The sequence below is a fragment of the Simochromis diagramma genome, unplaced genomic scaffold, assembly GCF_900408965.1.
Source record: "Simochromis diagramma unplaced genomic scaffold, fSimDia1.1 OVJJ01000171.1, whole genome shotgun sequence".
NCBI classification, from domain to species: Eukaryota; Metazoa; Chordata; class Actinopteri; order Cichliformes; family Cichlidae; genus Simochromis; species Simochromis diagramma.
In genome coordinates, this window is record NW_024387222.1 from 1,145,461 (window position 1) to 1,158,294 (window position 12,834).

Below are 12,834 nucleotides of genomic sequence, written 5' to 3' on the forward strand. Positions count from 1 at the left end.
CTGATTTAAAGGATGACAGTTTAACATCCTCTGCTTTACAAACAGGAAATGATGGAAACATCACAGAGCTGGAAGTCCTCGGTTCAGCTGCATGAATGAAGAGTCTGTAGCCTGCGTGTGTGTGTGTGTGTGTGTGTGCATGTGTGTGTGTGTGTGTGTGCATGTGTGTGTTACTGCTGCTGTGGGGACACACACTCAGCGCTGCATCATTGTCAGGTTTATGAAATCAGTCCGTGTCATGTTTCTCCTGCAGTCGTTAGAAGACAGCAAACCGCAGCCATGAAGGATCCATGTGGTCAGTAATGACACTCAGCAGTAGGAGACCTCACTGATGGTTCCAGGACTGCACCATTCAAACCCTGATTGGTTGGTATTAAAGACCACAAAGTGTGCCCATAAAACCGCCTCCACCACATTACAGCTCCAGCAGCATCCTGGACTGTCAGCATGGTGGCTTCTTGTGTTGATGCTGCAGAGGCCAAACTCTGATCCAACCTCGATCCACAGCAGCTCATCCTTGGACTAAAACCTCCTGGTCCTCCTGTCAAAGCTCCACGAGTGTCTCATTTTGGTGGCTGTGGGTGACACAGGCCAGTCACGTGATATACACAGAACAGCATCAGTTGGATCCTATTCACATTAGTAATGTATTAATCATTCTGTGTCAACAGTATTAAAGGTAAAAATTGGCATTAATTAAATGTCTGACAGATTTAGTTTTCCAAGTGGATCATCACGGTCCACTTGGCTGATCTTCATTATTTATTTATTTATTTTACTTTGAAGTTATTACGGAACAGACATAACCGGGGGATAGGAAAGGGAAAGACACAGACAAGAAAAGGAAAGAAAAACAGAGGGACAGAAAGAAAAGACACTAAAAATCCGCTGGGTCACCTGCTGAGAGAAAAACAAGAAAACAAGCCAAAAGAGAACAACACAGTACAGCAACAAGCCAGGTAAACATAACTCACAGTAAATAATAAATATTGAATGTTACTGAGCAACACACAAGACCCACAACCCACGATAAGGAAGACAGTGTGTGTCTGAGAACCCCTGTGTGCACGCTTGTATTCAAAAGGTTTCTCCATGTAACTACCTGACAGAGGGTGTGGGGAGCCATAGCCCTGCCCCCCAGGACATGAAGCAAGCATGGAGGTGATCCAGGGCCCAGACATCTAGAAGCCCCCCAGAGCCCAAGGAGGACCACCGGAGGGGCCAACCTCCTGGAAAGAGCTGAGCCCCAGACAGGGGGTCACAGTGCAGAAGCCACAGGGGGCTGTGGCAGCTGGCTGTGGCAGAGCGGACCGAGCCCCCGGGCCCAGAGACCTGAGGCCCCTCCACCACCCAGAAGGGGCCAGACCGAGCCAAGGGCGCCAGGCCAAGCAGCCAGCGGGAGTGAGCCAGTACATACCTGAGTGCCCAGCCCCCGACACCAAGAACCACCAACAGGTGGGGGGAGCTAGGCCCCCACACCCGAGGGGGCTGAGATGTTCGTGCACACATATACAAATACTCAGCAGCTACTTTTCTAATGTCTAACATAATGTTATCAGTTCTGCTGTCCTGTCCCTTTTTCTTCAACCTTCTCGCCTCCTTTGCGTTGTATTCGAGCCATCTGTCCCAGTCTTTCTTAAAACAATCCCCTTTTAATTTTACTTTGTAAGTCAGTTTCTCCATTACCGTGATATTTTCTAAACTCTGTATCCAAAGGTCTCTGCGTTCAACCAGTTCTTGGTGTTTCTTTACAGCTGTCAGAAAAAGTTTGATCAGATTGATCTTTCACCTGCACACATCCAAATAACCGAGGTATAACACCTGACATAGGTGTATTCCATAACCTGATAGGCCCCAGATGGCTGAGTGGATCTTATCCCAGAAAGACGTATTTTTATACAGCTCAAAAAGATATTTGAGTGGTTGGGTTTACACGATAACACTGACACCAGCAAGGTTGCAAATTTTTAAGATATTTACTTTTGATTTGAGGCGTTATAAAATATCTAAAAGATTCTTCCGATTAAATTCTCCACATTTCTGCGAGTAGGTGGTTGTTTGGTGTGTTTTCCACATAGCGTAGCGGGATAGCCTCCTTCCTAACTTTTCTTCACATTTAAAATTTCTTATATTCCATTATACAGCCATAAAGTACTAAAATCACTCTTGGTAAAGCATCTTTATAGGCCTGTACACGTACCGTAATGATGGATGTATACTGTCCGGTTCAGTCTGTATATTTCTAATAGTTAGCTGCAAATACCTACACAGATCTTTACTTGTAAGATCATATTTGTTTTTTAATTCTTGGAACCTTTAATTTTGCCTGTTTGATCACTGAGCACATGTCTGTTCACTTTTTCCGGCCCATCGTTTAAAGATAGAATCTATTTTCTTTCTATGTTTTTTCCATTCATTTTAAGTCTAGCAGTGGGATTTTTGTAATTTGCTTTAATGCACTGAATTGCCTTTTCATTAAATCCAAATCTTCTTAATATTAAATATAAAAACTCCCAATTAACTCTGTCAAATTCCTTTTCTGTGTCTAAACTGATCAAAGCAGCAGGTGTTTTATTTCACTGTATTTTAATGTTCTCCTTATATTGTCTTGTGTTAGTCTGTGCCTATCAAAGGATTGAAGCCTGTTTGACATTATACAGGCATGTATCTTACAATCTACACTCTGGATAACGACTGGTCATTTTACATGTTTCTTTATTGGTTTAGGAAGTACGGTACTGACTGCTTCCCTCCACTAGGGGGGGACAGTTTCATATTTTAAATCTAGTTAAATGTGCTCTGAAGTATTGCAGCCAGCTGTCTGATAGAAACCCAATCACTTATTGCTTGTTGAATTTCCGTTGGTGTTATTTCTGATAAGTCCATTCTTTGTTGTGCACCTACGGTGGGCAGATCCAGTGTTTCCTCTTGGTTTAGGTGGACGTTTGTGTGTCGAGTTCCTGTACTAACCTCTAAAAATGTTCATAATGTCTCCAGTTTTATATTTTAATTGACTTGTGTTCATATCTCAGATTTTGTTGATGGTTTCTGGTGTTTTCATATTCTTCTCACTAATTTTGCAGCTTGAGGCCCTGAGTAGTAAAATGTGTGTTTCTTTTGTATGTATGATTGTAGGGTCCACCTTATGATATAAAGCACCTTGAGGTGACTGATGCTGTGATTTGGCGCTATATAAATAAAATTGAATTGAATTTAGTTTCAGTATCAATGAGTCAGGGTCAGGTATGTTGTGAATCTTCTTTCTGGGCTCTGTGGTTTGATTCTAAAGGCTTCACATCATCTTAAAGATTCATAAATTCTTTTATTCTCTCTTTTTTAAGATTGCTTGAGATTGCAAGTATTTTACCCATATCACTGCACCATTGTTGCTTTCACCTAAGTACTTCTGTGTTTCAGTTTGGATTTGTGTAACAACTTTTTCATTATTCAAGATTCCTGCAGCCTCCATATTGTATTTTTCCTTCCAGGGTCTGCATGGTCTAAATGGTGCTGTGATCTGAAACGTCTGGCACTCCAATGTTACAGCCTCATATTTGGACAAGTGACTAATCTTTACGTACGTCATTGTCTCCATGTAGCGAAGAGTCCCATTTCCTCCCATGTATCCTGAACACGTTTTTTGATTTTGTTTTTATTCATGTTACTACTCCTTGTGTCTAATTTAGGATCCATTATGACATTAAGGTCTCCACCACATACATAAACTGTTCCTCTCAGTATTATATATTTTCCCATCTCTTTTTCATAATTAAATCTTAACATATTAGCATTGCTATTGTAGATGTTCTTAAAACCAAATGTAGGAGCCATTTTTGGGTTAATACCTTATGTGGCCGCTAGAGGTCACCTTTTTCTGTTTTGTTCATGTAAAGGTATTTAAGGTCGGCGTCAGGTGTGTCATTAATTGTAAGAAGGCAAACAGCTTGAGACCGCTGCGCTGTTATGTTAAGATGATATTGGAATAAAGACCAAAAAGGACAAGATAAGTACTGCTGGATTTATTGGACTGTTTAATTAATCCATACATACCAGTGCCATAGCGTCACCCCTGTTGACGACCACCTCAGTGGCTTCAAGCGTAGGCTTGGCCTCTATACCACATTTTATACATTTTCCGTGTTCTAAGTCTCCTGTGTGACACTTATCTGTGTCCTCTCAGGAGCTAAGTCCAGCAGGATCTTAGCTCGGTCATTCTCCACCACCCTTGAGGGCGTCTCCCATTTTGACCTCCAGGCCATAATCAGCACAGATGTTCCTGTACACGACGCCGGCCTCTTGGTTATGGCGTTCCATGTATGCCCGCCCTGCCTGCTAGCATCTTACACCCTGCTGTTATGTGCTGGAATGTATGTGTGTATGTATGTGTGTACATATATATATATATATATATATATATATATATATATATGTATATATATACACACATGTACAGTGGAACCCCAACTCATGAATGCCCCATTTAACGAAAAATTCAAGTTACAAAGGCAATATTTATGCCCGTGTTACGGCAAAATGCCCGCTAACAAAATCCGCTGGCTCTGATTGGCTGAGCCCACAATGCCCACAATGCCTTCCGAATCATGTGACAACCCCTTGGCTTTCGTACTTATGCTTCGCTGAACGACGTACGTTGTTGCAGTTAGCAATTAGCCTGTAGCCTATCATTCACTCAAAAGGCGCGATGGACAGTTGCTCTCCTCAGAATAGCTCCAAGGACAATGAGGACACACAAACCCCTCCTCCAGTCATTCATGGAGGGCTCTGTCTTTTCTCTGTGTCTCCCTCCTCGTGTTAATTTTACTTTCTCATCCGAGTCTGCCTGTTTTATCATTGTTACTTACTTCCTGTTTTGTTTGTTAGTGAGTGATCTTCTGTGCTTCGTAGTGCGTTTTACTTCCTCCCTGTGATTGTGTTGATTGTGTTCACCTGTGTCTCGCTTCCTCCCAGCTGTGTTTCTATTAGCCCTGTGAGGGTACACAGTCCTGTGTTCAGTCTCACGGTGCCTGCTTACCTCTGCTTGTGTCTCTGTTTCAGGCTTGTAACTCACAGCTTTCTTTCCTTCTGGATTTCATCAAATAATAGTTGATGAAACTCATAACAGACACAAATCTATTAGTTAAATTACAGGCACGTCTTAACGACATTAAGGCTCGTATGACGTGTAATTTAAATGAGTTAAATTCAGGTGAAATTCTGATCATTGCAAGAATTTGAGCCTAAGAACCTCAGAAACATGGCGGCCTCTTGGCCTGCAGTAACACTGGACTCGTCTTTGACCTGGACATGTCCCCCAATGTGCACATCAAAGAAGTGCTTTCTTTAATCATACAATATAAAAACCTTTAAAAAAGAACGAAATGAGGAAGACTTTGCTCTGAAGGCAGGAGGGAGGATCTCACCGCAGATCTCCACTCGGGCTTCACCTCTGTGTACTCGTACTGTAGCTTTACAAACGCTCATTGTGTGTAAATGAACCCCAGCTTTGACTCGGTGTTATTATGCAGAGCAGGTGAAGCAGCTCGGCTTCTGAGCTGAATGTGAATAAACACAAAAACGAGGGAAACAAAGACGAAGCAGCCGAGCAGAAAACTCCTGCCTCCGTCTCTCCACAGCCCGAGCTCACAAGACGGGCCGAGTGTAAACAAGTCGGGATGATCAACCTCACAACATCTGATAAACTGCTGCCTGCTCTCTCACACAGACACACACACACACACAAACACACACACACTGAGTTATCGCTGATACTGTGCCGAGTTTCTGATGTTTGTAATTACTGACACTCAATGCAACAGAGGATGATCGTCTGTGTGTGTCTGTATGTGTGTCTGTGCGTGTGTGTGTGTGTGTGTGCGTGCGCATTAATAATGAATCCTCAGTTCATTTGTATGTAAATGTGTCCAGACAGCGCAACGCTCTTGTCCTCCTCCTTGTGATGAATAAAGCATCAAGGAGGACCGCAGAGCGCCAGAGTGAGGCAGGTGACTCACTAATGAGGAACGAGGAAGAGTCAGGCAGGTGACTCAAACAGGAAGGAGGGAGGGGGAGGGAAAAAGCATTAAAAAGTTTAAAAAGCATAAGTAGAAGAAGAGATGGGGAGGAGTAGAAAAGAAGTAAACAGCGAAGAAAGAGGAGGGTAAAAAGTAGAAGCGGGAAGACGAGGACTGGTAGGAAAAGGAGAGGAAAGAGGAGACGGAACAAAGTATGGGAGGAGAAGAAGGAGAGGAAGGTTGTGGAGATGAAGAAGTGGAGGGGAAGAATATGGAGGAGAAAGAAGGAGGAGCTGCAGACGGAGACGTTTAGAGCTGTAGAAAAACATCCTGTTGATACATTAAACGGATAAAAGCATCGCTCTCAGGGCCAGATTCAAACAGGGCAAAGTGGTGCATGGGCACAATCACAGCAGACCCCAGGCTGAGCCTGCAACCTTTTTGTACTTTAAATCCTTATCCTCCTACTCCTTAAATTTTCCATGTTGACAAATGAACTCACAGAAATGCATAAGCAGCAGGGCCAAAAATCTCAGAGTTCCCACAATTTACACACAATCTCGTCGCTGCACTACTTCCATTTACGCCAGAATCCAGTTCCTAAATCTGGACCCTAATCTTGTCAGTCCTTGCTGACACAGGTGTGTAAAGTCCAGGAGTCTGCCTCTACAAACCTCTGTGAAAGAAAGGATCCCTCTAAAGCAGACCACATCCAGATCACGCAGTCACCGGCTGGCTGTGCTCAGGTAGGAAAGCCAATGAGTACAGACAGACTCACCCTGGGTCAACACACATTACCAGGCCTCTGGAGAACTTCAGGACACGTTCAGGAGGTCATTTAGTCATTTAAATCAGCTGCGATGGATCAAGGACACATCTAAAACCTGCAGGACACCGGCCCTCGAGGCCTGGAGCTCCCCACCTCTGCTCTAAAGAGTTCCCTAAATTTGTAACAGGACACTGTTGTTGCAACAAGTCAGCTCATGACATTTCTCCCCTGGTGTGACATTCAGATGAGCTGCTGTGATGTTATTAGTAACCACAGCAGTTCAGCCATGATGTTCCACGCCGAGCTCTGAGCGCCCGGTGAGTGGAGTCACCAACACGCCAAACCTAGCAGACAACAACGTGATTTACAGCAGGATGTGAACGTGTAACTGTAATGTTTGACATCCTAACGTGGGAGTGAATGCAGAGTGGACCGGCCTCAGGTGGCTGTTAGAGGAACTGCAGAGGAGCAGGAGGCAGATAAACCGTGGGAGCACTCCCCGTCCATCACAGGCTAACCGAGCCCGGATCCACACCTGCAGTCATACTCACCATCACGTGAATAACCTCTCACCCACGGGGCGCGCAGGTAAGCCATCTTTGATGTGAAAAGATGTGAACCCGTCCTTTAAATAACTTCATTTGCATTCTTTCATTCAAGCTCAGCTCTGGCTGATTTCGCCCCGGAGACATTTTTTTTCCTCAAACATATTTGTTCTCAGCTTGCTCTGCTCCGACTAATTAAGTGCAACACTCGTCTGTGGTTTCACGCTGTCTTTGACACCCACACAGCGGCTGCAGGTGGAGGTATCACTGCTGCGAAACGTCAGTCGGGGAAACAGTTTTTTTAAACGTCGGCTTTCTCTAAACGTGAAGACGGTCTGTGTTCGCTGCTGTGCAGAGCGGGAAGGAAAGGGTTACCCTGGACCAGTCAGGGAAGGGGGACGAGCCTGGAACTGACAGCGCGATGAGCAGCAACACTTTGTTCTCTGTGTTAATGAGCTTTATGCTTCAGACTCTGTTTATTTTGCTAATATCGTTCTGCAGTGACTCGTGCTCGTTTAGCATTCCACTTTGTGAAATAATGAGTCACATGTCAAGTGTTTGTTCCCTTTGTTGGGAAATAAAACCAGACCAGTGAACTGTCCATCAGCTGCGCTCATTGTGCAGGAAACCAGCGTCAGCCTGCAAACAGCAAACTCCATATTTCACATTCAGAGTCGGGGAACAGGCGACGTTTCTCCACCGATGCTCATTAAGCCGAGAAGTAACCAAAATTCAGGGAAATCAGCCCCAAAAATGTTAATGAATGTGTGCTCCCGCTCCCTCGGTTATGTGAGCGCTGAATTCGTGGAGATGAATGCAGATTCTCCAGGTGGCTGCCATTAAACCGCTGACATTAAACATTAATACAGCTGCAGTCAGAGATCACGCTCAGAAATGTGGAAATCACGATGGAGAAAAACCGGCTTTTCTGTTTCATTTCGGTTTCCTCTGCTCTGGCGTTTAGTGCCAGCGCCATCGACAAACTCCGGTGTGGATACTGTTCGACCTGCAAGATGAGAAAGTGTCGGGATTGATCGAGTCATGTTTGTCGTGTTGATTTTCCAACAAAAATACTTCCTGTTAGAAATTATGAGGCTCCTAATTAATGAAGACGACATGTCCATGATGCTGATCGGCAGCACGTCCACGCACAGCGTGACGAAGGTAAAACCAGCCTGTGTGTGTGACCCACAGACCAGTCTGCAGCAAGGTTATCAAAGTTAGCTTCAATAACTGATAAATACAGTCAAAACCACCTGAAACTATCAAAATATACAGAAAAGGTCTTCAGTTTGAGTCTTCAGTGAGTTTAAGGCTCCTTTGAGATTCTTGACTTCAAGGTTCCCGGGTCGGTCCAGGGTTTAGAGTGTTTGTGGGGTCAAGGTTTTCCTTTTAGATGGGATTCATGCTGAAGCTCCATAGCCCTCAGTCAGCACCGTAGTTTATGTTCCCTTACCTTTGTTAGTTCCCTGTTGTTCCCTCTCTGTTACTCTCATCTTTATCTGTAAAAGCTGACAGCTCACTTATTGAAGTCTCACGGGTCACAGTGTGGACTGAAACAGCTGTGTTGTTGGTGTCACAGACCACCACCTCTTCAGTGAGGTTCGTTCCAGGTGAACCATTTAAATGTGAGTCACTATCCTGTCTGTGCACTGATGAGACAGGTGAAGGTGTCCTGGGGGTGTGGTTCTCCTCGCTGTGGCATGTGTCTGTGGAGTACTCTGCACCTGGATCACAGTCTCAGGTGTTTCCATGAACTCTTACCGTGGCCATGTGACCTTAAGTGTATCACAGTGAATTCCCACTGTGGTCCTGTGGGTCATGACGGTCCACATGCTGATTCACACTTTGGCTGATTGGACTCACCTGGTTGCAGGCTGGGTGAACGACTGTCAGCAGCACCTCTGCGTGGACGGCTCACACCCAGGACTCCTGATCAGCTGTTAGAGAGCTGACGCGTCTTCATGAACCACAAAGACGTCCATTTGACTTCTGACAGCCGCGATCACTACGAACCTGCAGACATCTTTCATAAATGTATTATATTAATGTGTAAATATGTTTGTAAATGTAAATGTGTGTAAAGCAATATAACATAAAACCAAAAATGAAAACTGAAACGAGAAAATTTCCTCCAGAAAATAAACCGAAGACGAGGCAGGAGGCGGACTCACCTGAACCTCGTCCTGTGATTGTCTCACTGATGAAGTGCTGCGATTATTCTCTCTCATGTTTTTGTAATATTTGAATCAGAGGGCGTTTCAGCTCTAATAATAAACTTGGTTTTATATTCAGTTCACTTTAGCTTTAGTTTATGTACCTGTTTACCTTTATTCACTTGTTCTTTATCCTTTGATCCATTTTCTTGCTGAAAGGATGGCGTCCATCCCTGCTGTCACGCCCTGCACAGCTCACCGGTCCATCATATGTATACATTTATTTATTACAGCGTGACACAAAAACACACCAAAGTCTTACCTTTTTACTGCACACATCTCCAATCACATGATCTGGTCACACTGGAACATATAAAGAAACCTGACAGGGATCAACGATCACTCCATGTCTGGTTTAGTTCATTAATAAGAAAACACAATAACGCTGCATTCACAGGCTCCTCGGATCATCGGGTTTCCACAGCTGTCTCTCTGTGTTTGTGTCATTTGTGTTGTTTTAAATGAACATGGATGTTACAAAGATGGCATGAGGAGTTTAATTGTTTACCTGACCTGTTATCGGGATTATTGTAACCACACAACCATTACTATTTCATAAATTAAATGTAGGCTAAGAAGACTGACGTACAGGGAACATCACCATTAGAGCTACTTTGTTTCCTCTGCAAAATGTAACTAGACCCATCACCACCAGGGGGCAGCATTTGACCACCTTTAACTTTTGATAGTCCCTCATTTCCTCATCAGGTTTTACCTTTTGCAGACTATCATCATCAGTATCAATGTGTTTGTAATAATCTGTCCAGTTAAATAAAGGTTAAAGGTTAAAAAAAATCCCTTGTGGTAGAAAGTGGTATTACACAAAAGTACAGCTCAGACCTAGTTTAACTTCACCTGATATCTCTTCAGTACAGCGCACAGGTGAGTTGGACGTAAAGTCAAATTCTGTTCATAGATTTTGTTCATTTTGGAAAGTATAAAAAAATAATAATTTACAAAGCAGTACTTTTAGTCAAAGTTTTCTTGTTAATAACGGAGTATTTGCATTCACCCACCATGTTTTTGAGTCGGCAGCTGATTTTGTTTTTCTGTTTTGGAGATTTTTTATGAGAAATTTCCCAGTCACAAATTCAGTTTTCCAATTATTCCAATGCCACATGAATGCACAATTACACAAGCTGGCGATGACATGTTCTTTTCAGAGTGGAGGTGACTTTGAAAGCCTCCATCTGGAGCTGCAGCGGCTGTTGTTCGCTGTTTTGTAAAGCAGCGTTTTGCAGCCGTTTTGGCTCCGGTCCCTCTGAAAAGGTTTTGACTTTCTGCCTGAGACACAAAGTCAGCAAAGTCAGAGCGAGCAGGCCCGGAGCCAGAGCTCCTAACCTCCATATATCACACTCGGCAGCAGGCACTGCCAGCACAGTTTGGAAACACGAGGATAAAACCACACGCGACGCATCCTCTGAAACATTAGTGAGATTTATGCCTAATCTCCACAGATTTAATGGAAACTATGAAGGTAATCTCTGGTGGAGGTTGCTTTATGTCTGATAAACACAGACAGACAGCTGAGAGTGTTTGCAGGGACGTTGATGCTGAGAATGAATCCTGATGTGTTGGTGGTCTTCCAGCTTTTTTATCTCGCTCCATAACTGAATAAAAACCTCAACTGCCTGACATATGATAACTTCCTAAACGATAAACCTTTTATTTTAATGCTGTCGCATGTTTTCATGCTGAACACTAATGAGCTGACAGTGAAGACGAACAGCTTTCTGCAGAAGATGCGAGCACTGCAGTGTGGCAGGGCTTCAGCGCTGCTGTGGATATTAAAGGCCCCTCAGCCTCAGCCAGCGCCTTCATGCCGAGGGAATTGTTCAGGAAGCTGCTCAGTATGTACCCATCGACCACATCCAGGTCACGCAGTCACCGGCTGGCTGTGCTCAGGTAGGAAAGCCAATAAGTACAGACAGAGATTTCAGGGGGATGCTGGGGACACAGCCCCCTCGTTAGTTAGGATACATGCATCCGTCCCTCCGTCGTGAACACAACACAAACAGCTGGATTCAGAAAAGCAGACATGAAGGCTCAGTCAAGGATTTTACTGACAAACTCAGAGTGTGCAGCAGGTTTCCTCACAGGCTGAGGAACACGAGTGAGCTTCCACTGCTATAATAACCTGGTAGAGCAGCCGCTCTCTTAAATACTGCAGGACGACAACAAGTGATGAGGAGCAGGTGTGCCGCGCTCTCCTTAAACAGGCTGCGGTGCTGTTTTACTCCAACAGAGGGCCCTCAGCACAGTTCATGAAGCAGACGCCACCTCTAATGCACCGATTCGTCTCCACAGGCGCAAACTGGAGGTGCTGGAGTCATCACAGATCTTCAGATTTCATTTAAATACAGCGTCCTTCCCCCCACAGTCCAAACTGGTGGGTAACTGGTCACTCTGCATCACCTGTGGGTGTGGTTGTGTGTCTCTGTGTGACAGACTCCTGCAAATATTGAAACAAATCACACAGATGTGCAGAACAGCATGAAAAACCTGCAGACTCCATGATCACAAACAAATAGATGATTTCCTGAGCACGCTCTGAGAGCCGGCCGGGCCGCTCCACACTCCGTGTGTCACTCGTTTCAGTTCAGCTGTTATTAGTTCCTGATAGAGTCACAGTTAGTTTAGTCTTTTTAATGACGATAACATGCAGCCTGTCTTTGGATAGAATAAATATTCCAACAGGAGCTCCTGTTTCAGTCGTAGTTTTCAGTTCCAGTAATACGTGTGATATTCACCACTGTTATACTTCCTGTCATACCTGCGAGGGTGCATGTGTAGTAACGTCTCCGTGGCCTCACGTTTACTGTCTCATGATAAAATCTGTGGTACTTGGACCGGAGCAGAGACATGGGAACCATTACCACAGATTTACAGATCCATGATGGTCCTGTTTGCTGTGTGTCAGCGTCAGACACTCGCAGGTTAAAGCTCCAGCAGCTTCAGTCATGAAGCTCATCACCATGAAACATTACAGACAACATTTGAAACAGCTCAGGTACCCTGGAGGCGAAGCTCGAGAGCCTAAGATGGCTTTGGACATGTGCAGAGGAAGGAAGTGCAGTCAAAGAAAGAAGAAGAAGAAGAAGAAGAAGAAGTAGTGTGACGGAAAAAAAAACAACCAATCATTGGTCAAATTCTAAAGTTTGATAGTAGAAATTGAATTGAAGATAAAATGTCTTTGATTAGGTTTCGTACACGTATATGATGCAAATGTGAGCTGAAAATCTTTCATAGTCTCGTATGTTTTGCCTTCTGGGATGAAATGAACACATTTCTCG